This window comes from Cervus elaphus, chromosome 4 (assembly GCF_910594005.1).
Source record: "Cervus elaphus chromosome 4, mCerEla1.1, whole genome shotgun sequence".
NCBI lineage: Eukaryota > Metazoa > Chordata > Mammalia > Artiodactyla > Cervidae > Cervus > Cervus elaphus.
This window is the reverse complement of record NC_057818.1, coordinates 67,054,944-67,082,243: the sequence shown is the minus strand read 5'-3', so window position 1 is coordinate 67,082,243 and position 27,300 is coordinate 67,054,944. Positions and strand designations below refer to the sequence as shown.

The 27,300-nt window shown below is 50.6% G+C and overlaps 1 long non-coding RNA gene across 1 annotated transcript in view; it reads right to left on the bottom strand.

Annotated features, from left to right (window-relative positions):
- LOC122692645 overlaps positions 1–27,300 on the bottom strand; it is a 77,888-nt gene that overhangs the window by 28,333 nt on the left and 22,255 nt on the right. The window contains exon 2 of the long non-coding RNA XR_006340701.1: positions 17,304–17,477. This is a non-coding gene — a long non-coding RNA (uncharacterized LOC122692645). The remainder of the gene's footprint in view (positions 1–17,303; positions 17,478–27,300) is intronic.

The window sequence follows — 27,300 nt, the reverse complement described above, 5'->3', positions numbered from 1 at the left end:
AGGGAAGTCCGTATAATCATTCTAATGTCACTGATGCATGCTACATGCTTATTAAATATTCTTCTCCTTGCTTCCTCAGTTGTATAAAAATACTACTATTAAAAAAAAAAAAACAAAAGTGAGAAAGATGAAAAAAGCAATAAAATCCAGGGCTGTCAAAGACGTGGAGAAAGGGGCAAAGCCCTAAGCTAGCTGCGTGTGGTTGGCACAGGCTTTGTGGAGAACACAGAAGACAGGCCTTGGAGTTAAGTACAGACATAACTCGGCACACGCAAGCCAGCTTCTGGACTGTGAGGACACTCACAATATGACAGACACAGGGCGTCATCGCAACATGAGGTCAAGGAGAGCGGGGGGGCCCGGGGGAGAAGACACCACGCCTACACAAGGGCACCAAGTGTGACGATGAGGCAGTGTTTTACTGTCAGGAAAAGCAAATGCTTTCCTCTGAAAGTGTGTCAGACAGATAAAAACAAAGGTCACATATTAGCACATACATATGGAACCTAAAATGACGGTCGTGATGAACGGATACGCGGGCTAAGAGTGAAGACGCAGACTAGAGAACAGCCCTGTGGACGCAGCGGGGAGGGGCAGGGTGGGGCCAGTGAGAGAGGGGCGCTGAGACACACACGGCGTCGTGTACAATAGACAGCTGGCGGGAAGCTGCTGTCTGATGCAGGGGGCTCAGCCCGGTGCTCTGTGACCACCTAGAGGGCTGGGGTGAGTGGGGCTGGGAGGGAGGTTCACGCGGGAGGGGACACAATGTGTACCGACGGCGGCTGATTCCTACTGACGGGGAGCGGAGACTAACACGACACTTAAAAATAAATAAACTTATACAAATTTGTTTTTGAAGGACACTTAGGATCACGTTATATTTGAAGTGCGATGAAAGTGAACTGGAAGTTGCTCAGTCGACTCTGCGACCCCGCGGGATTCTCCAGGCCAGAATACTGGAGTGGGCGGCCTTTCCCTTCCCCAGGGGATCTTCCCAACCCAGGGGCCAAACCCAGGTCTCCTGCATTACAGGCAGATTCTTTACTGTGGAGCCACTGGGAAGCCCAAGAATACTGGAATGGGTAGACTATCCCTTCTCCAGCGGATCTTCCTGACCCAGGAATCGAACAGGGATCTCCTGCATTTCAGGCGAATTCTTTGCCAGCTGAGCTATCAGGGAAGTCCCTCATAAAATACTCGAGGGGAGAAAAAGCAGGATATAAGCCTTTACGTAGGGGCTCCCCATGTGGTTCCGTGGCAAAGAATCCCGGGAGACCTGGGTTCCATTCCTGCGTGGGGAAGATCTCCTGCAGAAGGAAACGGCAACCTACTCCAGTATTCTTGGCTGAACATAGGAGCCGGGTGGGCTACAGTCCTCGGGCTCACAAAGAATCAGACACGACTGAGCAACTGAGGTAAGGGAGATAAAGAAGAGGTCAGGGGACAGACTGATGCACAGAACAAGTTACAAGGAGACAGAGGGTCTGTGAGTCTGATCCCTGAGCCAGGAAGATCCCCTGGAGGAGGATGCTCGCCTGGAGAATCCACTGGACAGAGGAGGCTGGCGGGCTAGAGTCTATGGGGTCGCAAAGAGTCCAACTAAAGGCACAACTAAAGTGACCTAGCACGCAGGTGCCAAGTGCTGGGAAGGCGGACCCAGCAGATAACCAGAGCGGGGATGTTTTTTCACTTGGATGATTACGGAAGACAATGGAGAGGAAGTGACTTCAGCGCAGCCACAGCCAGAAGGATGACAGAGGGCCAGTTACGTTAGATGCGAGGGCAGTGGGGCTGGGCACAGGTGGAGGGCAGGTTCAGGGGCTGACGGCCGCCCGCGGGTAGGGCTGGGGCTGTCCAGGCGCGCGGAGGCCGGAGGTGAGACTGGAGTGGACCGTCAGGAGCCACAGCGTCGAGAGGCCCGGTACTCCGCGGCCAGAGAAGCCACAGCCACGGGAAGGCCCTGCTCCGCGACGGAGATCAGCTCCTGATTGCTGCAGCCAGAGGAAGCCCGCGCAGAGCAATGTAGGCCCAGTGCAGCCAAAAACAGATAGATGGATGGATAGACGGTGATGTAGAGGAACGAAGGGAGGATAAAAAATAAAACAATTAAAATAGAGAGAGAGACAGACACCTTAATATGAGCTACTCAGAGGGAGACGGGGAGGCTGCGGCCCTGATTTTAGAGCCTTGCCTGTCTCAAAGTTCTCAACGGTTCGAAACTCAGAATAATCCACGTGCCAAGAAAGCATGTTTGGGGGGAGCATATTCTAGCCCCTTAAGAGCCACACAGGCCTTGTGTTGGTTAGATGCTACACCTAGCAGGCAGCAGCCCTGCAATCAATACTTTTTTTTTTGGCCAGTCACATCACTTGTGAGCTCTTAATTCCCTGACCAGCGATTGAACCCTCAGCAGTGAAAGCAGGGAGTCCTAACCAGTGCACCTCCAGGAAGCTCCCAATCAATACTTTTTGAATGAAGAAATTAACCGAGTATTTAGAATGGAAACAAGCTTATGAGGTATTATTAAGAAAAATAAAAACCGAAAGAAACTGAAACAACACAGCAAAACACTCAGCTGTGTGTCCGTTTAGGCAAACCAGGGTTCGAGTCCCCGCTCTGCTGGATATGAGCTGTGTGACTGGGTGACTCACTTCATGTCTCAGAACCTCAGCTTCCGCATCTATGGAAGGAGAGCCAATATACCTCCAGGGTATCATTTTTTCTGAAGAATAAATTTAAAAACACCTGTTAGCGCTCTGCACAGTGCCTGGTTTTCAATGGTCACTTTGTAAATGTCAGTAGTTACTCTAACTGTGAGAGCACACAAATTAAAAATGGGAAAGGAGCACTGAATGTGGGGAACTTTCATGCTGGACCGATAGTGATTATTTACAAAAAAAAAATTCTTACTAGTGTTGATCCATATAAGATGAGCTTCCCTGCTGGCTGACATGATAAAGAATCCGCCTGCAATGTAGGAGACCAGGGCTAGATCCCTGGGTCGGGAAGATCCTTTGGAGAAGGGAATGACTAACCACTCCAGTATTCTTGCCTGGAGAATTCCATGGACAGACCATGGGCTTGCAAAGACTCGGACAGAACTGAGCGACTAACACACTTGTATAAGATCAGGTGTCAGCGATGAAAGCAAAGGATTAGAATAAAAGTGATCATAAAATTGAACTGGTGTACTAATCCATGGGAAGAAGAAGCAAATGCAAACCGTTTTTTATCCTGTTACACTGTGGGTGCTGGTGGAGGAGTCAAGGATACTCTGTCGGTTCTCAGAGATCTTTATTCCGCTGTTCTGTTACAACGAGCGCGAGTTTATTCTGAATGAAAAGAGGAAGCACCAAAGTCTAGAATAAATGTATTTGCACACAGAGGCTCTTGAAAGTCGACTGGACTGCAAGGAGATCAAACCAGTCAGTCCTAAAGGAAATCAAACCCTGAATGTTCACTGGAAGGACAGTTGTTGAAGCGGAAGCGCCAATACTTTGACCACCTGATGCAAAGAGTCAACTCGCTGGAAAAGACCCTGATGCTGGGAAAGACTGAAGGCAGGAGAAGGGGACGACAGAGGATGAGATGGCATCACTGACTCAGTGGACGCACGCTTGAGCCAGCTCCGTGGAGACAGGGGAGGAGAGAGGAGCCTGCCGTGCTGCAGCCCGTGGGGTCACAGAGAGTTGGACACGACTTAGCGACTGAACAACAACACACAGAGCCAACTGCCTTTGAACAAAAAAGGCTGAGCCCCTTTCTTCTGGTGTTTTCTCCATCACTTCATTTGGGATTTGCTCGTGCAATTCATGGGGGGCCCCCTGGCACAAACAAGGGAGTCTTCAAAGTTCTTCCTATTTTCAGACAAAAAGAGTAACTCCCCAAATAGTTCAAAGCCAAAAATAAAAAAGATACACACACACACACATAAATATTTAAATTTTTAAAGACTATTTTCTTGGCCACGTTGCATGACAGGTAGGATCTTAGTTCCCTGACCGAACCCGCAGCACTTGCATTGGAAGAGTGGAATCTTAACCACTGGATCACTGGGAAAGTCCCAAGGAAATACATATATAAGACTGAGTATCAGACGGTTTTCTATTTATCAGATTTTAAGAATCAATAATCACATTTTACCAGTTCTTGTGTATGAGCTGTCTTTTTTTTTTTTTTTTCAGGTGTCCAGACAAAACACCTCCCTGTGAAAGAATAAAGCAAAATTCTGCCTAGAAAGCTCTTAACCTCTGTGACTGAGACTGGAAGAAACAAAACACGATGCTTTTCCTTTTAGGAACACATAAGGTCTAGGAGTTAACTCGAGGGCCCCTGAAGCTGACTCAGGAGTCAACAGAAACAGATACCAGTTTCTGTTTTTTAAAAAGAAAGACAAGAAGAGGTATTCTGAATATGAAGAGTACAGAGAGGAAAGCTGGGAGGGAAGAAGGGAGGTGGCGCAGCCGGCGGGCAGAGGGACGGCGTGCGGGTCTGCTCGGCAGGCCCGGCTGCAGGAGCCTCGCCCCCGGGCCCAGCTCCCACCGCGCCGTGCCTATTGCGGGGGTGGAAGCGCGCTCGCGGGCTGGGGCGGGCTTCCAAAGCTGCAGACGGTGTCTGGGGTGAGACCTTTTTAAAAAGTTACTATTATTATTTAATTCTAAATAGCTTTGTGTCGATGGCCACCAGTTTCATCCCGAACAAGCTGAATCAAATCCCGTTTCTGTTCTTTCTGACCCGTGGGAATGTCTCCCCTTATCTCTCTGTGAAATATGTCACACATAGAGAAGAATGCATGAGGAGACGCAACTGGAACTTTCAAACAGACATTTGTGAAACCGAAGCCCAGCTACGGGCCGGGCCGTGTTTTCCGACTGCCAGATCTCAGCTTTCAGATGCGCTGAGAATCAGTTGTTCCGTTGACGGCTTTGGCTGCGTGGCTAATTCCCCTGAAGTGGACACATGCATCAACTTTATCTACACAACAGCAGCAAGCAAGAGTGTGTTCCTCTGAGCTCTTTCGGATGGTGACAGCAACCCCATCTGCAAGAGAGCTTTTGCGTGATTTGAGGTTTTAGTTTCATTTTTAGGGGAGCGGAGTGCGAGTTCAGATTTACGCTAACAGCTGTCCTGTCACAACCAAACTGGAATTTAGGGTACTCTGAGGATTTTTAATTTCTTAAAATGAAGAACCTCTGGGTGGATCAACCAAGAGTATTCCGTGGGCCTGGGATGTCAAAGGTGCTGTAAACAGGAGAGCAGGATTCCAGCACCCAACCTGTTTTTGTGACTGTCTTGGCTGCTTGAGATTCTCTGAGTGCACAGATGTCTGAACGGCACGACCACGTACCTTTCTGACGTGTTTTAAACGTCAGAGAGCAGCTTCATGCCTCAGGTGAGGATCACACCCGCATCTGATGGGTGATAGAGTTGGTTGTGCAAATCAGGACAAGCCTGCCCAAATGAAACAAAAACTAGGGCAAAACCGAAATTTGTTTCGGCCCAAGCGAAACCGAAACAGCAAAGGAAAAAAAAAAAAAACCAGCTCCCCTTGCGATCCACGTGGCCTCTGCAGGCCAGGCACATCCAGCGTTAAGCCGGTGCCCACGACTCTCTGCACTGGCTCAGTAGTGTCCCCCTCATCCCAGCCCAGGCCCAACTTCCCCTTGAACCTCAGCACATGACCTTATCTGCAAACAGGGTCTCTGCAGACGTGCGTGTCCTGGAGTAGGGGGAGACCCCAGTTCCAGTAACGAGTGTCCTTGTAGAAAAGGGGAGGAGGCTCGGGACATGCGGAGACGAGGAGCGTGTGATGGCTGCCGCAGGGGCTCAGTTGGGCGGGAGGACCGGCGGCAAACGCCGGAGGCCAGGAGGCAGGCAGAGGCAGGCGCCCACGCGGAACCCGCACTGCTGACACCCAGACTCGGGGCTCTGGCCTCAGAACTGCGAGAAAATGGATTCCTGTTGTTTCAAAGCCACAGGTTTGTGGTGACCTCTTACAACAACCCTCGGAAATGAATACACTCACAAACTTGACTCTTTTCTTTCTTTTTTTTAACAATTTAATTTAGGAGATTCTACAGGTCAGGATAGACTCTCCTATTTGCCCAAAAGTATATGCAAAAAAGGAGAGGGCAATGGCACCCCACTCCAGCACTCTTGCCGGGAAAATCCCACGGATGGAGGAGCCTGGTGGGCTGCAGTCCATGGGGTTGCTAAGAGTCGGACACGACTGACCGACTTCACTGTCACTTTTCACTTTCATGCATTGGAGAAGGAAATGGCAACCCACTGCATTGTTCTTGCCTGGAGAATCCCAGGGACGGGGGAGCCTGGCGGGCTGCCGTCTACGGGGTCGCACAGAGTCGGACACGACTGAAGCGACTTAGCAGCAGCAGCAGCAGCATATGCAAAAAAATATTTTAAATGATCTATTTCAGAGCTTCCTACTGTACATTTAAAATATTTTAACAGTATCAAATACAATATTTAAATTTTTTTAAATTTCTTTTTTATTTTTTTAAATTAATTTTTACTGAATTCGAGCTGCTTTACACTGCTGTGTCAGTTTCCGCTGAACAGGAAAGTGAACCAGCTCCACATATACACGCGTCCCCTCTTTCCGGACTTTCTCCCCACTTGGGTCACACAGAGCACTTAGCAACGCTCCCCGAGCTACACGGGAGGTGCTCACCAGTTACCTATTTTATGTGTGCTATGCTCAGCTCTGCGGTCGTATCCAACTCTCTGTGACCCCACGGACTGGGGCCCGCCAGGCTCCTCTGTCCATGCGATTCTCCAGGCCAGAATACTGGAGCCACTTGCCGTTTCCTTCTCCAGGGGGTCTTCCCGAGCCAGGGATCGAACCTTCGTCTCTTGCATTGACAGGTGGACACAACTTACTGACCGAATAACAACAACATACTCTGTCATGTTATGCTGTATTATATTATGCTGCGTTATGTTATATAATGTATCATGTTGTACTATGTTGTTATGTTATGTTGTGTTTTATTATGCTATGTCATGACTAAGTTGATTTTGGGAGGCACTGCTTTCCCCCAAAGAAGCGTTTCAAGAAAAGTTTCAGCTGGGCACTGAGTTACAATGGACATCAGATGCCGGGGTGAGCTGCAGTCCAGTCCGCCCTGTGGACACTTCCGGGTGGGTGAATGAGGACGGAGTGGATTCAGCAAGTCAGGACGGACACTGGGCGGGCGGACTGTAGTCGCCCAGAAACTTAGGAAGCACTGGCCCGCAGTGCAGCGGGCACGTCCTAGGAGGTGTCTGACCCTGTGCACTAGGCCCACCCGTGTTACTGCAGATGGTGTTATTCCGTTCTTGGACAGCAGAAGTGGACGCGACACTGTAAATCAACTACACTTCAATAAAATAGGTTCCAGAAAATTAAATGGATTAGTAATAATAATAATAATAAAAGGACTGTCCGACAGTGTAAATGAAGAGGGTGGACGGAAAGCTGCTTATGGCTGCCTGTGACACAACACGGGCTTCAGCACCTCGAGACTTTCTGCCCCAGAGACAGAGACAGAACCTGCAAGCGGCAACAACAGACACCACTGTAAATGTCACCCCCCCCCCCCATGAATTTGCCCAAAGGCACTTTCTGATGTCCTAAGAAGCAACGTGATTGTTTTCTTTCGGCCAAGCCACAAGCTATGTGATCTTATTTCCCTGATCAGGGGTCAAATCCTTCCACCCTGCATGGGGCGTGCAGGGTCTTAACCACTGGACTGCCAGGGAAGTCCCAAAGTTAACAGACTTTTAAGACCACATGATCACATTCTACTCATCTCCTATCAATTTTATTTCCCATGCCTATCTATCAAAAAAAAAAAACCAAAACACACCTTAATTGGATATTTGCCCTTTAGTCTGTGGAACACATTATTGGGCTTCCCAGGTGGCACAGTGGTAAAGAAGTCACAGGCTAATGCAGGAGATGCAAGAGATGCAGGTTTGATCCCTGAGTTGGGAAGATCTCCTGGAGGAGGAAACGGCAACCCACTCCAGTCTTCTTGCCTGGGAAATCCCATGGACAGAGGAGCCTGGCAGGTTACAGTTCATGAGGTCACAAAGAGTCGGGCACAACTGGTCACACACACACATATTATTGGGAATGGGTAATTTTCACTTTTCAAGAAGAAAGCTTATTATTTTAATTAAAAATGTAATAAAGTGATATTAAATTGACATAATGTTAAAAAAAAATTTTTTTTAACTACCTTCTCTCAGTTTGAGGACAAAACTGAATAGTAATTCTCTAAATTCTTAATTATTGTGAATGTTGACAAAACAGATGAGAAAGATGGCTTGCTTTTTACTTTTATGGAACAAATGATGGTATGTAAATGAAAAGAATCTAACCTGGCACATGGGGGAAAAAAGCAAATACTGGTTTACATCAGTTAGAAAAAAAAAAAAAGAAAAAGGAGAGAAAAAGAAAACAAGGTTGTCAGAACCTGAAAAGGAGAGGAACTGACTAAAAGCAGGTCCAGGGGAATAACTGCGAAACAGATGGTGCACTTAAATCTGTTTACTGCCAGGAAGTCGATGTGGCCCAAAAGCTGATCACACAGCACCCAGGCTCCAAGAACGTGGCTTCCTTGCTTAATTACACTGCAATGTGTATGTTTCTTGGAATCCAACCTGGCGTTCCAGCCTGGAGGAAAATCCCATGGTAGGCTGATGAGCTGAATTTGCCTCTGGAAACTGGGCCATGTGTTAAAAATCAAACCGCGCTGCCTCAGCGTTTGCACCGCCTTTCGAATCCAGCCGTCTCCAGCTCAAGTCCCCTCTCCTCTGCTCAGGAGTCCTGTGACCCTGAGGTTGGCTCCCCTGGGTGTTCTCGGAGCCGCGGTTGTTGGGAAAGGGGGAAAGGACTCAGGCAAACGCAGTAAGAGGCCAACGAGAGGTTGGATACAAACCAGCCGGGACCCTGTGCCTGGCGGCGGGCCCGCAGCATCGAAAGCGGCCACCCCGGGGGTGGGGGGCTGTCAGGCAGCCTGAGCCCCAGCCCCAGCCCCACAGCGTGCCAGCCGTGAGCTCTTCCCGCGACCACCAGCTCTGAGCCGGGGGCCATGGGCAGTCAGCACCAGCCGCGGGCCCTGCTGTCCTCCTGGGACCTAATTCCCAGTGACGGGATGGATGGCAAGCAACCGCTCGTTCAGGCAAACTCTGTCCAGTCCCTTGGACTGCAAGGAGAGCCAACCAGTCCATCCTAAAGGAAATCAACCCTGAATATTCATTGGAAGGACTGTTGCTGAAGCTGGAGCCCCAATACTTTGGCCACCTGATGCAAAGAGCTGACTCACTGGGAAAGACCCTGATGCTGGGAAAGATTGAAGGCAGGAGGAGAAGGGGATGACAGAGGATGAGATGGTTGGATGGCATCACCGACTCGACAGACATGAGTTTGAGCAAACCCCGGGAGATAGTGAAGGACAGAGAAGCCTGGCGTGCTGCAGTCCATGGGGTCGCAGGACTTAGCCACTACCCACAGAAGAGAAACACAATATCCCTTCTATGTGTAAAAAGACTATGGCTTCAGCCATGGTACAAGAGACCCAGAATACCACCTCCACACACGACCTCTTGCTCACCAGTCTGGCGAGGAAAAACACTTGATCCCACACTGTGTTGGCCAAAGTGTGGGGGCGTCAGCCGCCCTCCCACACGCTCCTATGCTCAGTCGCATGCGACTGTAGCTCGCCAGCCACGGGGTTTTCCAGGCAAGAACACTGCAGTGGGTTGCCGTGCCCTCCTCCAGGGGGTCCTCCCCACCCAGGGACTGAACCTAAATCTGCTTCGTTGGTAGGTGAATTCTTTACCACTGAGCCACCCGGGAAGCCCCAGTCACTGCCATGAGTGAGTGAAAGTCGCTCAGTCGTGCTTGCCTCTTTGCAACCCCAGGGACTATACAGTCCATGGAATTCTCCAGGCCAGCATACTGGAGCAGGTAGCCATTCCCTTCTGCAGGGGATCTTCCCAACCCAGGGGTCGAACCCAGGCCTCCCACATTGCAGGTGGGTTCCTTACCAGCTGAGCCGCAAGGGAAGCCCTCACTGTCATACGTGGCACTAAAGAGCCTGCTCAAAAGACACCCACTTACAGCACAAAACCTGAAACAAGAAGGCAGAACCTCACGCACGATGACAAATTTTTCACCACTCTGCATACGTCTGGGAAAACTCAGTGAATGTTGACTTGGGGGTTATTACACATTTTAGGGAGTAGGCGAATCTGTAAACACAGAATCCGCAAATAACACAGAAGGACTGTAAGTGTTAACACGGGTTGTCTCCAGGAAAGAAAACTAGGTGAGTGAGATGCGGGGATGGAAGGAAGAAGTCACTCTTGAACTAGTCTTTGCTACTTTTGGGATCTTTGTAAAAAGTATGTTTATTATGTATCCAAAAAAATAAATGAAAGGTGTCAAGAAATTGCAACAGTGATGAGACCTGGCTAACTTGTGTAAGACATAAGACATCCTTTTGCTATTGGTAAAAAGAGGGTGACAATGTCAACATTAGCGGGTGGGGACTTCCCTGGTCGTCCGGGGGTTAAGACTCTGGGCTCCCAAGACAGGGGGTCCCTGGTCACGGAACTGGACCCCACAGGCCACAACTAAGAGTTCACAGGTGGCCACTAAAGCTTCAGATCCCAGGTGCTGCAACTAAGACTTGACACAGCAAAATAAACCAAGACGTAAAACGTCACTGGGTGGTGGTGAGGCTCTAAGAAGAGCTGTTGGGAAGAGGGTTTGTGGTCAGTGTCTGGCCTGTAACAAGCACTTGATAAAGGGGAAAGGTGTTGTGATTGATTCCCTTTCCCTCTCTCCTCCAGACCCTGACTCCTAAGGGGGAAAAGTCTCCAGCCCCTCCTCCTGGAGACACCTTTGGTTTCTATGATCCTGTTCACGCCCCGTTCTTTTCTAAATTCTCTCCCCACTTCATCAAGGACTACGCCAAGCACTCAGGTTGCTTGTTGTTGTTCAGTCACTAAGTCGTGTCTGACCTTTGCGACCCCATGAACGGAAGCACGCCAGGCTTCCCTGTCCTTCACTATCTCCCAGAGTTTGCTCAAATTGATGTCCACTGACATGAATCATCTCATGCTCTGCTGTCCTCTTCTCCTCCTGTCCTTAATCTTTCCCAGCATCAGCGCCTTTTCCAACAAGTTACCTCTTCACTCTGTACCCATTCTGCTCTTTAAAAAATAAATAAATAACAAACTCTGATTTTGTTCCACACGGCGATGTGTTCAGTTACAAGCACCCCCCACCCCAGAACTCCCCTGCAGCTGCATGAATGGAACAGGCAAGCCAGTTCTGGCCAACGAGACATGGGCAAAAATCGTCTCAGTATTCCTTCTTGAATAAAAAGCAGAGCTTCATTAGGAGGAGGCACTTGGCCTTCCCTCCTACTTCCTGCCTGGAACATGGGTTTGATGTCTGGAAGTGCAACAGCCATCTTGTGACCATGAGGAAGACAGCCTTACACCATGAAAGGAGAAGAAGACAGGAAAAAGGAACTTGGGGCTTTGGTGAACTGACTGAGCCATAAGAGTCCATCATGAGTTAGAGGAGAAAAAATTAAGCCCTTACTCACTCAGGGCACCATGGTAGGCTTTTCTCATGTGTGCAATTGAGACATGACTGAATCAACATTGCTCCCAACAGAACTCAAGCACAGAGGACGTGGAGGGCCTTTATCCGCCTTCCTCACCAACTTTCCTCCCCAAAAAGTCAGCTCAGGTCACAGTCCAGCCACCACCAGAGCGTTCCAACATCAGCCCCGATCTCAATCTCCAGACCCAGCTCCTAAATGCCGCTGCCTGAGGCTCCCAGACCTCTTGTGCTCAGGTCACCGCCTGTCTCTCTCTGCCCACAAACAGACTTCTGCTCCTGATCCCTATTCGGGGTCCTGGTTACCATCCAACCACCCCATAAAACAGGGTCAGCCTCACAGGCCACTTTGATCTGCCCTTCGCAGCTCTGAGCCTCAAATCCCGCATCTCTAAACTGAAATGATTACAAGACATGTTTCTCATGGGGTGTGGTGAGAGTTACATCACACCACTGGGCCTCTAGCCGCTTTCCCGGGAAGAGAATGTGCTGACCGAGTGAACGCACAGATCCAGGGGGGCTTAGCAGTTAATCATGACCTTGGACACAGCTGCCTGGATTACACGTGTGTGCACATGGCTTTTGGCAGATTTCGGTTGTTCTTAGTTTAAAACGACTGGCCGGCTCTGTGGGCCTTGGAGAAGCGAGAGGAAGCGGGGCTGAGGTGGAATCGACACAGTATTTGCATTCGGGTCACGTACCAGATGCTGTTCTGAGGACTGGGGGGTAAAATAGTGAAGAAAACTATTTAGTGGTCAAAACCCCTAACATTTTTTTTTGGTGGAAAGAAAAGTCACTGTATTTCAGAGACTGGCAACCGGGGGAGAGGGTGGTTGCTGCTGCTGTTGTTGTTGTCCAGTCGCTCAGTCGTGTCCGACTCTCTGCGACCCCACGGACCGCAGCCCGCCAGGCTCCCCCGTCCCTCACCATCTCCCGGAGTCTGCTCAAACCCATGTCCATCCAGTCGGTGACGCCATCCAACCATCTCATCCTTTGTGGCCCCCTTCTCCTCCCGCCCTCAATCTTTCCCAGCATCAGGGTCTTTTCCAGTGAGCCAGCTCTTCACATCAGGTGGCCAAAGTATTGGGGCTTCAGCTTCAGCAACAGTCCTTCCAATGAATATCCAGGACTGATCTCCTTTAGGATGGACTGGTTGGATCTCCTTGCAGTCCAAGGGACTCTCAAGAGTCTTCTCCAACACCACAGTTCAAAAGCATCAATTCTTCGGCACTCAGCTTTCTTTATAGTCCAACTCTCACATCCATTCATGACCACTGGAAAAACCATAGTGTTGGAGAAGGTGGACTCATGCCCAAATGCTGACTCCTCCACTGATGATCATGGAGCAAAAAAGGGGAGTTTCAAGGGTGCAGAGGTGGAGGGAGGGGCTACATGCAGATAACAGCGCAGTCAGCTCTGACAGCCGTCTTTCTTTTCTAACCTTATTTTCTATTGGAGTACAGCTGATGAACAGTGTTGTGATAGTTTCAGGCGAACAGTGAAGGGACTCAGCCATCCATATACACACATACCCACTCTCCCCCAAACCCCCCTCCCATCCAGCCTGCCACATAACCCTGAGCAGAGTTCCCTGAGCTACGGTAGGTCCTTCCTGGTTCTCCATTTGGAATACAGCCGTGTGTCCATGTCCATTCCAAGCTCCCTAACCCTCCCGTTCCCCCATCCTTCCCCCTTGGCAACCATAAGTTCACTCTCTGAGTTGTATAGAAAATCTTGAGAGGGGAAAAACAAGAAAACGTCAGAAGCTATTGACCCTATGGACATAGAAAGGATTTTTACAGTTTTTCTTTCTACATTTCTGATATAGTTTGAGGTTTATCAACAATTGCATATTATATTTTTAATTTTAAAAAAGTCTTAAAAAACAACTTTAAGAAACTATCATAATCATACAACCCTTACATAAGTATTTTTAGCAATTTCTACATGAATCTATCTCTCTTTACACACATGCCAATGATATATATAAGAATTTATATATGATAAACACATAATAAAGAAACCTATAATAAATATAAAAATTATTATATATTAAATTTTACTGTATGTGTATATGTACACATACATACATTTCTGTGTGTGTATATATATAATGCCTGATAGAGATACACATGTGTATAATGTTGGATAGATGGATGTAGATCTATAAAGTATTAATATTGGACCTAGAGACTGTCATAGTGAGTGAAATAAGTCAGAGAAAGAGAAATATCATGTGACATCACATATATGTGGAATGTAAAAAAAATTGTATAAATAAACTTATTTACAAAACAAAGGCGGAGTCAGAGATGTAAAAATCAAGCTTATGGCTTCCAGAGGGGAGGAGGGGAGGGAGACACTGGGAGGTGCGGCTTGACATGGACACACTTTGCTGATGTAGCCACTCAGTCATGTCAGACTCTTTGCGACCCCATGGGCTGGGGCCCACCAGGCTCCTCTGTCAGGAGGATGTTCCAGGCAAGAGTGTGGAGTGGGCTGGGGCCCACCAGGCTCCTCTGTCAGGAGGATGTTCCAGGCAACAGTGCTGGAGTGGGCTGCCATTCCGTTTTCCAGGGGATCTTCCCCACCAGGGACCAAACCCACGTCTCCTGTGTTGCAGGCAGGTTGCTCACCACTGAGCCCCCTGGGAAGCTGACTGTCTAGTAGTGTGTTCCTGCTGACCCAGACTCCTCATTTAGCCTTCCCCGCCTCCAGACTATCCCCCGTAAGTGTATTTGGCTGATTCATGTCGTCCTACAGCAGAAACTAACACAACAGTGTAAAGCAATTTTATTCCAATTAAAAAATAAAACAGCAGTTAAGGGCTTCCCTGGTGGCTCGGTGGTTAAAAAAGAAAAATCCGCCTGCCAATGCGGGAGACAGGGGTTTGATCCCTGGCCCGGGAAGATCCCACAGGCCGCGGAGCGGCTGAGCCCGTGGGCCACGGCCGCTGGGCCTGTGCGCCAGAGCCTGGGAGCCGCAGCTGCTGGGGCCCATGCTCAGCAGCAGGAGAAGCCCCGCGCCGCAGCCAGAGGGGCCCCGCTCGCGCTCACCGCGGCTCGGGCAAGCCCCAGCGCGGCGATGAAGAGCCGCACAGCCGGAATCAGACAAGCACGATCCACAAAGCGCAGATGACCGCAACACCTGCCTCTTCTCCATCCCCCGATCCACAAAACGCAGATCGCCGCGACTCCTCCCCCTCCTCCATCCTCCGTACTCGGAGCGCTCGGGTCTCGGACAGTCCACGCCCAACCGTGGCTCCCATGTCTCTCACACGTGCCGCTCTTGCTCACGCGTTTTCCGTCTCTCCCGCTGATCACAGAACGCGAGTCCACCCCACCGCTAATCCCCACTGCGCGCTCTCTCCATCCACCCACCCCATCTCGAGGACATCCTCCTGAAATGCACATCGGACTCGGCCACGCTCCGGCTTAGAAACGTTTCCTCAGTGATGAGACACAGAGATGCTAACTGCCAATGCAGAGACAAAGGAATGAACCGAAATAAAAGTTTTCTCATCTGTTAATGTGTAAATGTGGGGAATCTAGAAAAATGATCCTGAGGCTCGTATTTGCAAGGCAGAAGTAGAGACGGCGAGGGGAAGCAGGGGTGGGATGAGCTGGGAGACTGGACTGACACATGCCTACTGGTGATGCGTGTGTAAGACAGACACTAGTGAGAACCGCCGGTGGAGCTCGGGGAACGCTACTCAGCGCTGTGTGCTGCCCAGACGGGAAGGGCATCCAAGAGCGGGTGTCTGCACACCACGGCCGATTCGCCTAGCCGCACAGCAGGAGCCAACACGGGACCGTAGAGCAGCGCGACCCCAGTGGCAGTTAACTGTTCACACGGCTGACTGACTCAGGCCGGACGAGCACAGGGGCCTCTGGCTTCAGGCACGGCGGCACCCAGGTCCTCAGGGGCCCGCCTCTCCCCTCTCGAGCCTCTGCCTTCCCCAGCAGGAACCACCCCGAATCCCTTCCCCAAATGCCCCAGCCCTGGGCCTGCTCTCCCAGCTGCAGCCACGTGTCCGTCCTGGAGACAGTTACGGTGGTTTCAACTGATCGGGCAGAAGCCGAAGGACTGGCGCTTCAGCTTCAGCATCAGTCCTTCCAGTGAATATTCAGGACTGATTCCCTTTAGGATGGACTGGTTGGATCTCCTTGCAGTCCAAGGGACTCTCAAAAGCCTTCTCCAGCACCACAGTCTGAAAGCATCAATTCTTTGGTCTGCTTGCTGGAGCCAGGAAACTCCCCCTCTTGGCCTGAACAAGCCTGAGTTGTTTCTGTCTACCAAGCCCGGCCAGACCAGCTGTGCCCTGCCTGTCTACAGAGCCCCCGTGGGTGCGGACTGAAAACCTCATCTGGGGGGAGGGCCAAGCTGAACCGAACCGGGCGTCTTTCTCCTGCAACCAGGGGTGTCCTGTGGGACCACCCAGAAGGAGCTGCCTTCAGAGCAATGCACCTTCCTTGTTGTTTGGTTGCTCCGTTGTGTCCGCCTTTTTGCAACCCCGTTGGACTGTAGCCCGCCAGGCTCCTCTGTCCATGAGATTCTCCAGGCAAGAATACTGCAGTGGGTTGCCATTTCTTTCTCCAGGAGATTTTTCCGACCCAGGGATCAAACCCCAGTCTCCTGCATTGCAGACAGATTCTTTACTACTGAGCCACCAGGGAAACCCTTTATTTTATACCTAACAAACCCATCTTTACTTTTTACACACCATTGCTTCCACTTCACACAATCCTTTATTGCTTTATTGAAGCACAGTTGATACACAAGATTACACTACCTTCAGGAGTGCATCAAAGCAATTCAAAATTCTATAGATTATAGACCATTCAAAGTTACTACAAGATAATGGAGATCAATGTTACGCCATCTGATGTGAAGAACATTGGAAAAGACCCTGATGCTGGGAAAGACTGAGGGCAAGAGGAGAAGGGGGTGGCAGAGGATGAGATGGTTGGATGGCATCACCAGCTCGATGAACATGAGTTTGAGCAAACTCCAGGAGATAGTGGAAGACAGATGAGCCTGGCGTGCTGCAGTCCATGGGGTGGCAAAGAGTCAGACACGAGTTAGTGACTGAACAACAATAGGATAACATGTAATTAAATACAGAATAGAATGTTGGGACTTACCTGGAGGTCCAGTGGCTAAGGCTTCCCAGGTGGCTCAGTGGTAAAGAACCCGCCTGCCAATGCAGAAGACTCGGGTTCAATGCCCTGGGTCAGAAAGACCCCCTGGAGAAGGGAAGAGCAACCCACTAGAGTATTCTTGCCTGGAAAATCCCATGGACAGAGGAGGTAGCAGGCTACAGTCCATAGGGTTGCAAAAGAGCCAGACACAGCTTAGCAACTGAACAACAAACAGTGGCTAAGACTCTGTGCTCCCAGTGCACGGGATCAGGGTTCGATCCCTGATCGAGGAACTACAGCCCTCACGCTGCAAGTGAGAGCTTATATGCCGCACCGCATGCTGCAACTGAGACCCAGTGCACCCAAAGAAATAAACAAATGTCAGAAAAGAACACAGTGCTGAATATAACCACCATATGTATAATTATGTGTGAACAATGACCTGAGCGTACAGTTATGAAATCATCCATGCTGAGAACATACAACAATCTTACCACTGATCGCCCATCATCACTTACTGTACAATATGCATTTCAGCTGACCCCGTGGAGCAGCGCTTGGTGGGGATAAGCCGGCAGGGAGATGATTATCGGGGAACTGAAGATTTATCTGGAGTCTGGAATCTGGGGCTGCAGCATGTCAACATCTTCCAGCAAAAGCCAGTGGCAGCCTGTCTCCTGCGTGCCCGGTGACTGTACAGGGGAGAGGAAGGCCTGCGTTATCCCAGTCATCCCTTTGTGGGTGTCTGTGCTAAATCGTATCTGACTCTGTGACCACAAGGACCGTAGCCTGCCTGGCTCCTCTGTCCGTGCAGTTCTCCAGGCAAGAACACTGGAGTGGGTTGCCATGCCCTTCTCCAGGGCATCTGCCCCACCCAGGGACAGAACCCACATCCCCTGCATTGCAGGTGGATTCTTAACCGCTGAGGCACCAGGGAAGCCCCATACATTCATTTAACTTGACACATTAGTCCCAATTCTGGCATTTTGCATTCCCTGCTGCCTTTAACAGTATTTTGAATGGTCTCTCAGCGTGGGGACCCTCCCCCACCCCCGCCCCCGCAGGGCCTTTCCTAACCCCAGGAGGATGTGCCTTGGTGAGACTTGGGTGGGAATGGGGAGAGGTGGGCTGTTTAATTGCAAAGTGGTCGGAGGGTCACAGTGAAATGGGAACCCCAGGCGCCTCTCTGGGAAACGGCCTGTCTCCAGCAGTTCACCTCTCTTCAGCCTTTCTCCCCCGCGTGGAGGGTGTGCACGCCTCTGGGGTCACAAGGAACCTAATTGGAAGGCCAGGGCTCTGCTGACCTTCGGGTCTCCGGTTCCTCTGGGAGCCTCCAGCCCTCTGGCCCCTCCGACTCTCCCGGGACACTCCCCGGCGGCGGCCGCAGACTGCGGGGCGCCAGGAGCCTGCTCTCCTTAATCCTCCAGCTGGGGCCAGAGGCCCGTGGAGGGGCCAGAGGAGGCCCCCGTCCCGCCCCGTCCATCCTGCGCCCGTCCCCACCGAGGGGCACTGCCCCAGCACTGACATCCAGGGCACGGCTTCTCTGCTTTCTTCCAGATTTCCACTTTTTAAAAAAAATCCAGTTGCTTTACAGTCTTGTGATGGTTCCTGCTGTGCAGTGAAGGACATCAGTTACACGTACACATGTATCCACTCTCTTTTGGATCTCCTTCCTCTCTGGGTCACCACAGAGACACCAGCCACCTCAGACGTGCAGAGGATGCCCCTCTAAGGGCACACAGTGAGGAGGAACTGAAGACTCGCTGGATGAGGGTGGAGGAGGAGAGTGGGGAAGCTGGCTTAAAACTCAACATTCACAAAACTAAGCTCATGGCATCACTTCATGGCAAACAGATGGGGAAAAGTGGAAGCAGTGACAGGTCTTCTTTCCTAGGTCTCCAAAATCACTGCAGATGGCGGGGGCGGGGGGGGGGGGGGGTGCTGTAGCCATGCCGTTAATAAACCTTTGCTCCTTGGAAGAAAAGCTTTCGTGAACCTAGCCATCACTTTGCCAACAAAGGTGCTTATGAACTGTGGTGCTGGAGAAGACTCTTGAGAGTCCCTTGAACTGCAAGGAGATCAAGCCAGTCAACCCTAAAGGGAATCAATCATGAATATTCATTGGAAGGCCTGATGCTCAAGCTGAAGCTCCAATACTTTGGCCACCTGATATGAAGAGCTGACTCTTTGGGAAAGACCCTGATGCCGGGGAAGATTGAAGGCGGGAGGAGAAGGGGACGACAGAGGATGAGATGGTTGGATGGCATCACCGACTCAATGGACATGAGTCTGAGCAAGCTCCGGGAGTTGGTGACGGCCAGGGAGGCCCGGCGTGCTGCAGTCCGTGCGGTCCATGGAGTCGGAGATGATTTACCAACTGAACAAGTTGCTTTACAATGCTGTGCTAGCTCCCGCCGTGTAGCAGAGTGAACCAGCCGCGTGTACACACATGTCCCCTCTTTTCTGGACTTCCTTCCCGTCCAGGTCCCCGCAGAGCACGGGGTAGAGCTCTGTGAGCTCCACAGGATGAGAGGACGGCTTCACGGACAGGATGCCAAAACACAGGCAGCAAAGGCAAAAGGAGACAAAGCAGGGCTACAGCTGATGAAAACCTTTGCCAAGGAGCAGCAGACACGCAGACACAGACAGTAAACGTGTGGGCACCAGAGGGGGCGGGAGGGGCGGGAGGAGCTGGGAGACCGGGGCTGGCACAAAGCTACTGCTGACACTGTGCACGAACTCGGCGACTCAGGAGGGCCTACTGTGAAGCAGGGAACCCTACTCGGCTCCTGTGGTGGCCCAGACGGGAAGGGAGACATAAGAGAGGGGAGGCGTGTGTACTGTACGGACATCTGGTCCACCCTGCTCTACCGCAGAGACTAACCCAGCATCGCAAAGCGACTACACCCCCATCAAAAGTAACCTGAACAGCTTCTGCGGGGCTTCCCTGGGGGTCCTGCCTCCCAACGCAGAGACCTCTGGGCCAGGAAGGCCCTGAGTTGCATGGCAACTACGTCGGGAGGCCGCCACTCCCGACGTCCACGTGCCTAGAGCCTGAGCTCTGCAACAACAGGAGCCGCTGCAGTGAGAGGCCCTGGCATTGCAGCTAGGGAGCCGCCCCCGGTCACCACAGCTAGAGAAAGCAAGGAAGACCCAGTGCAGCCAAAAACAAACAAAATAAACATGTGGGAGGGGATGGATCCATGTATATGTACGGCTGAGTCCCTATGCTATTTACTTGCAACTATCAAACACTGTTAATCAGCCATACCCCAACACAAAATAAAAAATTAAAAGTTTAAAAATTTTTAAAAATAAAAAATATCAAATGTGATTAAGTTTAAAAATTATCCACTATCAGGCAACATAGAGATAATGACTCTTGACGTTTGGGGATATTTATTCCATTATTGTGCTCTATGCATACTTATCTATCTGTCTACCTACCTACTCTGACTTTGTCATCATCAGAAAGAGCACCATGCCTGAAATCACGTATCAGATCGTCGTTGCTCTCAACCCTGGCCCTGGTCTCCTTAGGTCTTCCTGCCCGCGCCACCCCCCCCCCCCCCGCCACCCCCCCCCCCCCCACAATTCTGTGACTTATTGGCACATTCAGTTCACAGCACCTGACCACAGCGCCTCCTGATCTAATTTAAATTCCACGGTCCATTCTGACAATAACTGTTAGTGTTCATCGCTCTGGAACAAATTACTGCAAACTTGGGAGTCTGGAAACGATGCCCACAGATCACCTGACCGTTGTTGCAGGGTCAGAAGTCCAGGCAGCCTCCACTGGGTCTCACGAGGCTGAAGTCAAGGTGGGGCTGGGCTGGGTTCCACCGCGGAGGCTTCAGGGAAGAACCCACTGCCATCCTCTTCCTTCACAGTTACTGGGTTTTACTGGTTGTGGTGGCCACTCTCCACCCTAGAGGTGGATCTTCCCACTAGTCAAGCCTTCAGATGAATGAAAACAACCCGACATCTTTGTTTTTAAAAAAACAGAACAAAACAAAACTGCTAAAATACACATAACATTAAATTAGCCATCTTAACTTTTTTGGTTTTGGGCACACGAGATGGCATCTGGGATCTTAGTTCCCTGAGCAGGGATCGAACCTGGGCCACCTGCAGTGGAAGACGGACTCTTCACCCCTGGACCACCGGGGAAGTCCCTCTCAAACACTGTTAAGTGTACAGTTCAGCAGTGTTTAATACACTCATAATGTGGTACAACTGTCACTACCGTCATCTCCAGAACTCTTCATCTTGCAAAACTGAAACTCTGTCCCCATTAAACACCAGCTCTCCACCCTCCCTCTCTGAGCCCCTGCAAACCACCACTGCACTTTCCGTCTCAAGGAATTACAACTCCAGAGACCTCAGATACACAGATGACACCACTCTAATGGCAGAAAGATAAGAGGAACTAAGAGCCTCTTGAGGATACTGAGAGAGGAGAGTGAAAAAGGTGGCTTAACACTCAGCATTCAGAAAACTAAGATCATGGCATCCGGTCTCATCACTTCATGGCAGACAGATGGGGAAACAGTGGAAACAGTGACAGGTTTTCTTTTTTTGGGCTCCAAAATCACTGTGGACGATGATTGCAGCCATGAAAGTAAAAGACGCTCCTTCGAAGGAAAACTATAACAAAACTAGACAGCATATTAAAAAGCAGAGACATCACTTTGCTGACAAAGGTTCATGTAGTCAAAGCTTATGGTTTTTCCAGTTGTGATGTATGGATGTGAGAGTTGGACCATAAAGACTGAGCACCGAAGAACTGATGCTTTTGAACTGTGGTGTTGGAGAAGACTCTTGAGAGTCCCCTGGACTGCAAGGAGATCCAACCTGTCCATCCTAAAGGAAATCAGTCCTGAATGTTCATTGGAAGGACTGGTACTGAAGCTGAAGCTCCAACACTTTGGCCACCTGATGCAAAGAACTGACTCCTTAGAAAAGACCCTGATGCTGGGAAAGATTGAGGGCAGGAGGAGAAGGGGACGACAGAGGCTAGGACAGTTAGACGGCATCACTGACTCAATGGACATGAGTTTGAGCAAACTCCAGGAGATGGTTGGTGAAGGACAGGGAGGCCTGGCGTGCTGCAGTCCATGGGGTTGCAGAGTCAGACACAACTTAGGGACTGAACAACAATAAACACACACAAACACACAATGCAATGAGTTATATTGTAACATATTTACAAATAGTGACTACTCTGTTTAGAAAACCTGTACAAACCCAGCTGCCGCTTCAGGCAAAGTCAAACTGCCTCCTGTCACTCCATTCCAGGTAACTGAATTGTTCTCCTCAGCCCTCCATGGTGGAGATTCTGAAGCTTCCACTGCTTATAAGCCTGCATTTATTTATTTTTAATAACTTTAAATGTTTACTTATTCAGCTTTGCCAGGTCTTGGTTGCAATGTGTGGGCTCAGCTGCCCTGTGGCATGAGGGATCTCAGTTCTCCGACCAGGGATTGAACCTGCATCCCTTGCACTGCAGGGCAGACTCTTACCCGCTGGACCAACAGGGAAATTCTCCTAATTCCTTTTTAAAAAGGGGCTTAGAGTTTATATTCGTGATGTTACTTGTTAAAAAACAAAAAGCACATACACATCTTTTGAAGTGTTGAAAGGAAAATAGTACTTTATATGTTTATCATATTACATTTTATAAATGCTGAATATATTTCTGTTCATTTTTCTCTGTTCTGTTTTGTAGCCTTAAGAAGTGTTGCAAACATATCTTAAAGTATATGAGTAAATGCCCTACAGGGTGTGATGCTGCATTATATATAAAACTGCATACATAAATTTTTGTCTCTTGAAAAAAAATAAAATTAAAATTAAAATAGGAGCATAGATTTCTTTTTTTCCCCTACTGGCAATGCGGAGGCACCGGTTGGTTTGAAGTAAGGGATGGTAATATCTTTTTTTTTTTTCTTTTAATGTGGACTATTTTAAAACCTTTATTGAATTTGTTACAACATTCCTTGTGCTTCACGTTTTGGCTTTTTTGCCCAAGAGGCATGTCGGATCTTACTCCCTGACCGGGGATCAGACCTGTACCCCCTGCATCAGAAGGCGAAGTCCTAACCACTGGGCCACTGGGGAAGCACTGGGAAATGGTAAAATCTCAGTTATGTGGGGGATAGACTGGAGGGTGGGAGAGCAGGAATGGAAGTGGGGGTGCCCTCAGGAGACCAGGGGGGTAAGCTAGGGGGAAGATGGGGCTGGGGCATCAAGGAGGGAACGGGGAAGAGGCCCGCAGACTGAGGGAGCGTGACCCGCGGACCCTGTGGCTTGTGCTGTTTGGAGACTGTCCGTGGGAGAGCTCATGCTTCTGCCTCATGACCGTGAGAGGCACTTCCCACCCCCAAGAGAAGGGTCTGGGAGGCCTGGGCTCCCAGATACTTTGCAGGTTAATGACCAGCCAAGGCCTTGCTCCCTGAGAATGAGAGGTCAACTCCTTCCAAGGAAGGGTCGCCAGCCCGGCTGGAACCAGCCTGGGAGCGGCTCAGAGGCGTTTCTGCTCCTCTCCTCCCCCAGCTCCCCTCCTGAGAAAGGACTGGGGGCCCTGGAGGCAGATTTGCGCTGAAGATTGGACATGGGCAGGAACAAACCCATCCAGCGGGCCATTCGCTGGGTCACCTGAGGCTATCCTAAACCAGGCCTCAGACACCACGAATCCCAACAGGAATCCTTCATCTCTGATCGCTTTGCATTCATTGTGATTTTTTTTTAAAAGCACTGTGTTAAAATATTATATATTTGGGGCTTCCCTGGTGGTCTAGTGGTTGAGAATCCACCTGCCAACGCAGGGGACACAGGTTCGACCCCCGCCCCAGGAAGACCCCACACGCCTCCGGGCAGCCGAGTCTGGGCAGCACAGCACTCAGCCTGCGCGCCCTCGAGCCCGTTCCCCACTCGAGCCCGTTCCCCACTCGAGCCCGTTCCCCGCAGCGACAGGAGCCCCTGCAGCGAGACGGCCGAGCGCCGCAGCTGCAGGGCAGCCCCGCTCACTGCAGCGAGAGAAAGCCCGCGCCGCAGCGGGGCCAGCACGGCCCAGAGTCAGTCTTCTGAGAACATTACACGTTTAGGACTTCCACGTGGTGCCGGTGGTAAAGAACCTGCCTGCCGATGCAGGAGATATAAGAGACGCAGGTTTGAGCTCTGGGTCGGGAAGATCCCCTGGAGGAGGGCATGGCAACCTGCTCCGGTATTTTTGCCTGGAGAATCCCATGGACAAGGAGCCTGGCTGGGTCCCAGAAAGTGGGACGTGACTGAAGCGCCTCAGCAGGCACGCACTGCCAGTCCTGGGGTGAGGGCCTCACTGTGTGATGCGGGGGGCCAGAGTTCAATCCCTGGTCCAGGAGCTAAGACCCCCTAGTGCCTCGCGGCCCCAAAACCCCCACAACATAAACAGATGCAACATTGTTACAAATTCAAATTCAATGAAGACTTTAGGATGGTCCATGTTTTTTAAAATATTTTTTAAAAAAATAAAGGAAAAACATTACACGTCTTGACATTACCGAGTTTTCTACTGCCTCCCTAGACTGTGGGAGAGTCCCTCACCCCAGCCTGGGCCCCTGAATGCATGAGACGTGCTGGGTGCTTGCTGATTCCAGTCCCGTGAGATTCGCCATGTGGGTCTTTCCTTTCCAACTGGGAGCACAGGATGTGTAGCGAGAAATGACCCCAGCTTCCTGGCGCTAGTTAACACCCGGAGGCGAAGGCTGGAGTGTGGCCGAGTCTCTCCAGTGGAAAGCTGCATTCCTTGAGTGAGGCCGACCGGGTGGGCGGGGTAGGGGTTCGGGGAGGGGGCAGGCAGGCCATCGGTGAGTGGGCATTCCAGGAGAGAGAACGTGTGTGCACTCGGAGAACTCATGGCCTATGTCCAAAACCCAGGGCTGAGAAGGGCTTCGTGTCTCCCAGCGGAAGAAAGAGACACGCCTGGGAGAGCAGAGAGCTTAGGAAGGCGGAGGCCACCTGTTCCCACGTGTGTGGCTGTGAACTGACTCTGGCAAAACGCAGGGAGGCCTGGACGGGCGTGGGACTCGGCAGGAGAATGGATATGTGCACATGGGTGGATGAGCCCCTCCGCTGCTCACCTGAGACTATCACAACACTGCCTGTTGCCTGGCTCTACCCTCGTACACAAGAAATATTTAAAGAAAGAAAAAAACACAGTGCGGGGACTTCCCTGGCGGTCCAGTGGTCAAGACCTCACCTTCCAATGCAGGGAGTGAGAGTTTGATCCCGGGTTGGGAAACTGAGATCCCACATGACTCATGGCCCCAAAAACCAAAACATAAAACAGAAGCAAAACTGTAACAAATTCAGTAAAGATTTTAAAAGTGGTGGTTAAGTCTCTCGGTTGTATCTGGCTGTTGCGAGCCTGTGGACTGTAGCCGGCCAGGCTCCTCTGCCCATGGCATTTCCCAGGCCAGGATATTGGAGCGGGTTGCCAGTCCTATCTTTGGGGCTCTTCCTGACCGAAGGGTTGAACTCAGCGTCTCCTGCACTGCAGGCAGATTCTTTACCACTGAGCCACCAGGGAAGCCCAATGGTCCACATCAAAAAATCTTTAGAAAGAAACAATACAAAACAAAGACAGTCAAGTGAGACTACTACTCTGTTATGAGCTGAACTCTATGCCTCTAAATTCATTCACTGAAGTCCTGATCCCTCCCGGACCCCCAGCAGCTCAGACTGTGCCTGAGCTTGGATTTAGTCTTTTTAGTCTTCAGACAGTTAGTCTAGATGTAGTCTTTTTCATCTTTAGATAGTTAAAGTAAGCTGAGGTCATTAGGGAGGGCCCAAATCCAACGGTCAGCATCCTTATCAGAGGACGGAGTCTGGACACACGCGCTACAGAACACGCGAGGATACCGGGAGAAGGTGGCCGTCTGCACACCATGGTGAGAGGCCTCAGAAGATGCCTGCACCCCTGACACCTTAATCTCAGATTTCTGGTCTCCAGATCATGAGACGAGACACTTCTGTTGTCTCAGCCCCCTGGTCTGTGCTGCTCTGTTACGGCGGCACTAGCAGACTGATACAACTTCATACCCCAAATAAAAGGACAGTGCCTCCCCGGCACTCACTGCAGCACTGTTTACAATGGCCGAGACAAACTAAATGCCCATCAACACAGAACCGATAAAGAAGACGTGGCACATGTACACGACGGAATATTACCCAGCCACTAAAAAGAATGAAATGATGCGACAACACAAAAGGACCTAGAGACTGCCACCCTGAGTGGAGTCCGTCAGACAGAGAAGGGGAAACATCACGTGACACCCCTCATGTGTGGGATTTAAAAAGAAATGATGGAAACAGGCTTATCACGAAACAGAAAGAGACTCGCAGACTTTGACAAATCTTTGAGAACCGCACGGACGGCTGCCAGCGGAAGGGACAGTTGGGGAGTGTGGGACGGACATGTACACACGGCTGTATTTAAGACGGATAAGCAACAAGGACCTACTGTACAGCCCAGGGAACCCTGCTCCATGTGATGAGGCAGCCTGGGTGGGAGGGGAGTTTGGGGGAGAGTGGGTGCATGTGTATGTGTGGCTGAGTCCCTTTGCTGTCCACCTGAAATTATCACAGCATTGTTAAGCAGCTACACTCCAATACAAAACAAAAAGGTAAAAAATGAAATAAAATAAAAGGACAGTGCCAGACTTATTTTTTCCCCTAGCAAGGGAGAGCTCTGCTAGTCAGGCAGTCTCTCTGTCCTGGATGGACTGATCTCATGCATGGTTTGGCGCTGGAAGGGTGGTGGACCTTTGGAGGCATCAACAGCTTCGTGCCGTCTGTAGGACTGTGGTCTCTCAAATGAGATCCCCGCTGACTGGTTGGCACCCGGAGGCGTGTTTATCAGAGTGAGTCCACCCTTGATGGGCTCTTTCACTGGCTGAGCTTGCAGGGTAGAGCGCTGACATGGACTGTTTGGCTTGCAAAAGCGCGTTCGCTGAGGCGAGCCACGGTGCTTCTGACGGACTCTGGTTGGCAGCCTGCTTCTCTGGCTCTTTTCTGAAGCTTGTGGGAACTCTCCAACACCCCGCTTGCAGGATGGTGGTGGCCCCCAAGACTGTCAGCTCCGCAAGAACAGGGACACGATCTGAATTGCTCATAAACGAGGCCGAGCGCCAAAGAATTGATGCTTTTGAACTGTGGTGTTGGAGAAGACTCTTGAGAGTCCCTTGGACCACAGGGAGATCAAACCAGTCAATCCTAAAGGAAATTGACCCTGAATAGTCACTGGAAGCGCTGATGCTGAAGTTGAAGCTCCAGTACTTTGCCCACCTGATGCGAAGAACTGAGTCATTGGAAAAGACCCTGATGCTGGGAAAGATTGAAGGCAGGAGGAGAAGGGGACGACAGAGGATGAGACGGTTGGATGGCATCACCGACTCAAGGGACATGAATTTCAGCAAGCTCCAAGAGACAGTGAAGGACAGGGAAGCCCGGCGTGCTGCAGTGTGTGGGAGCTTC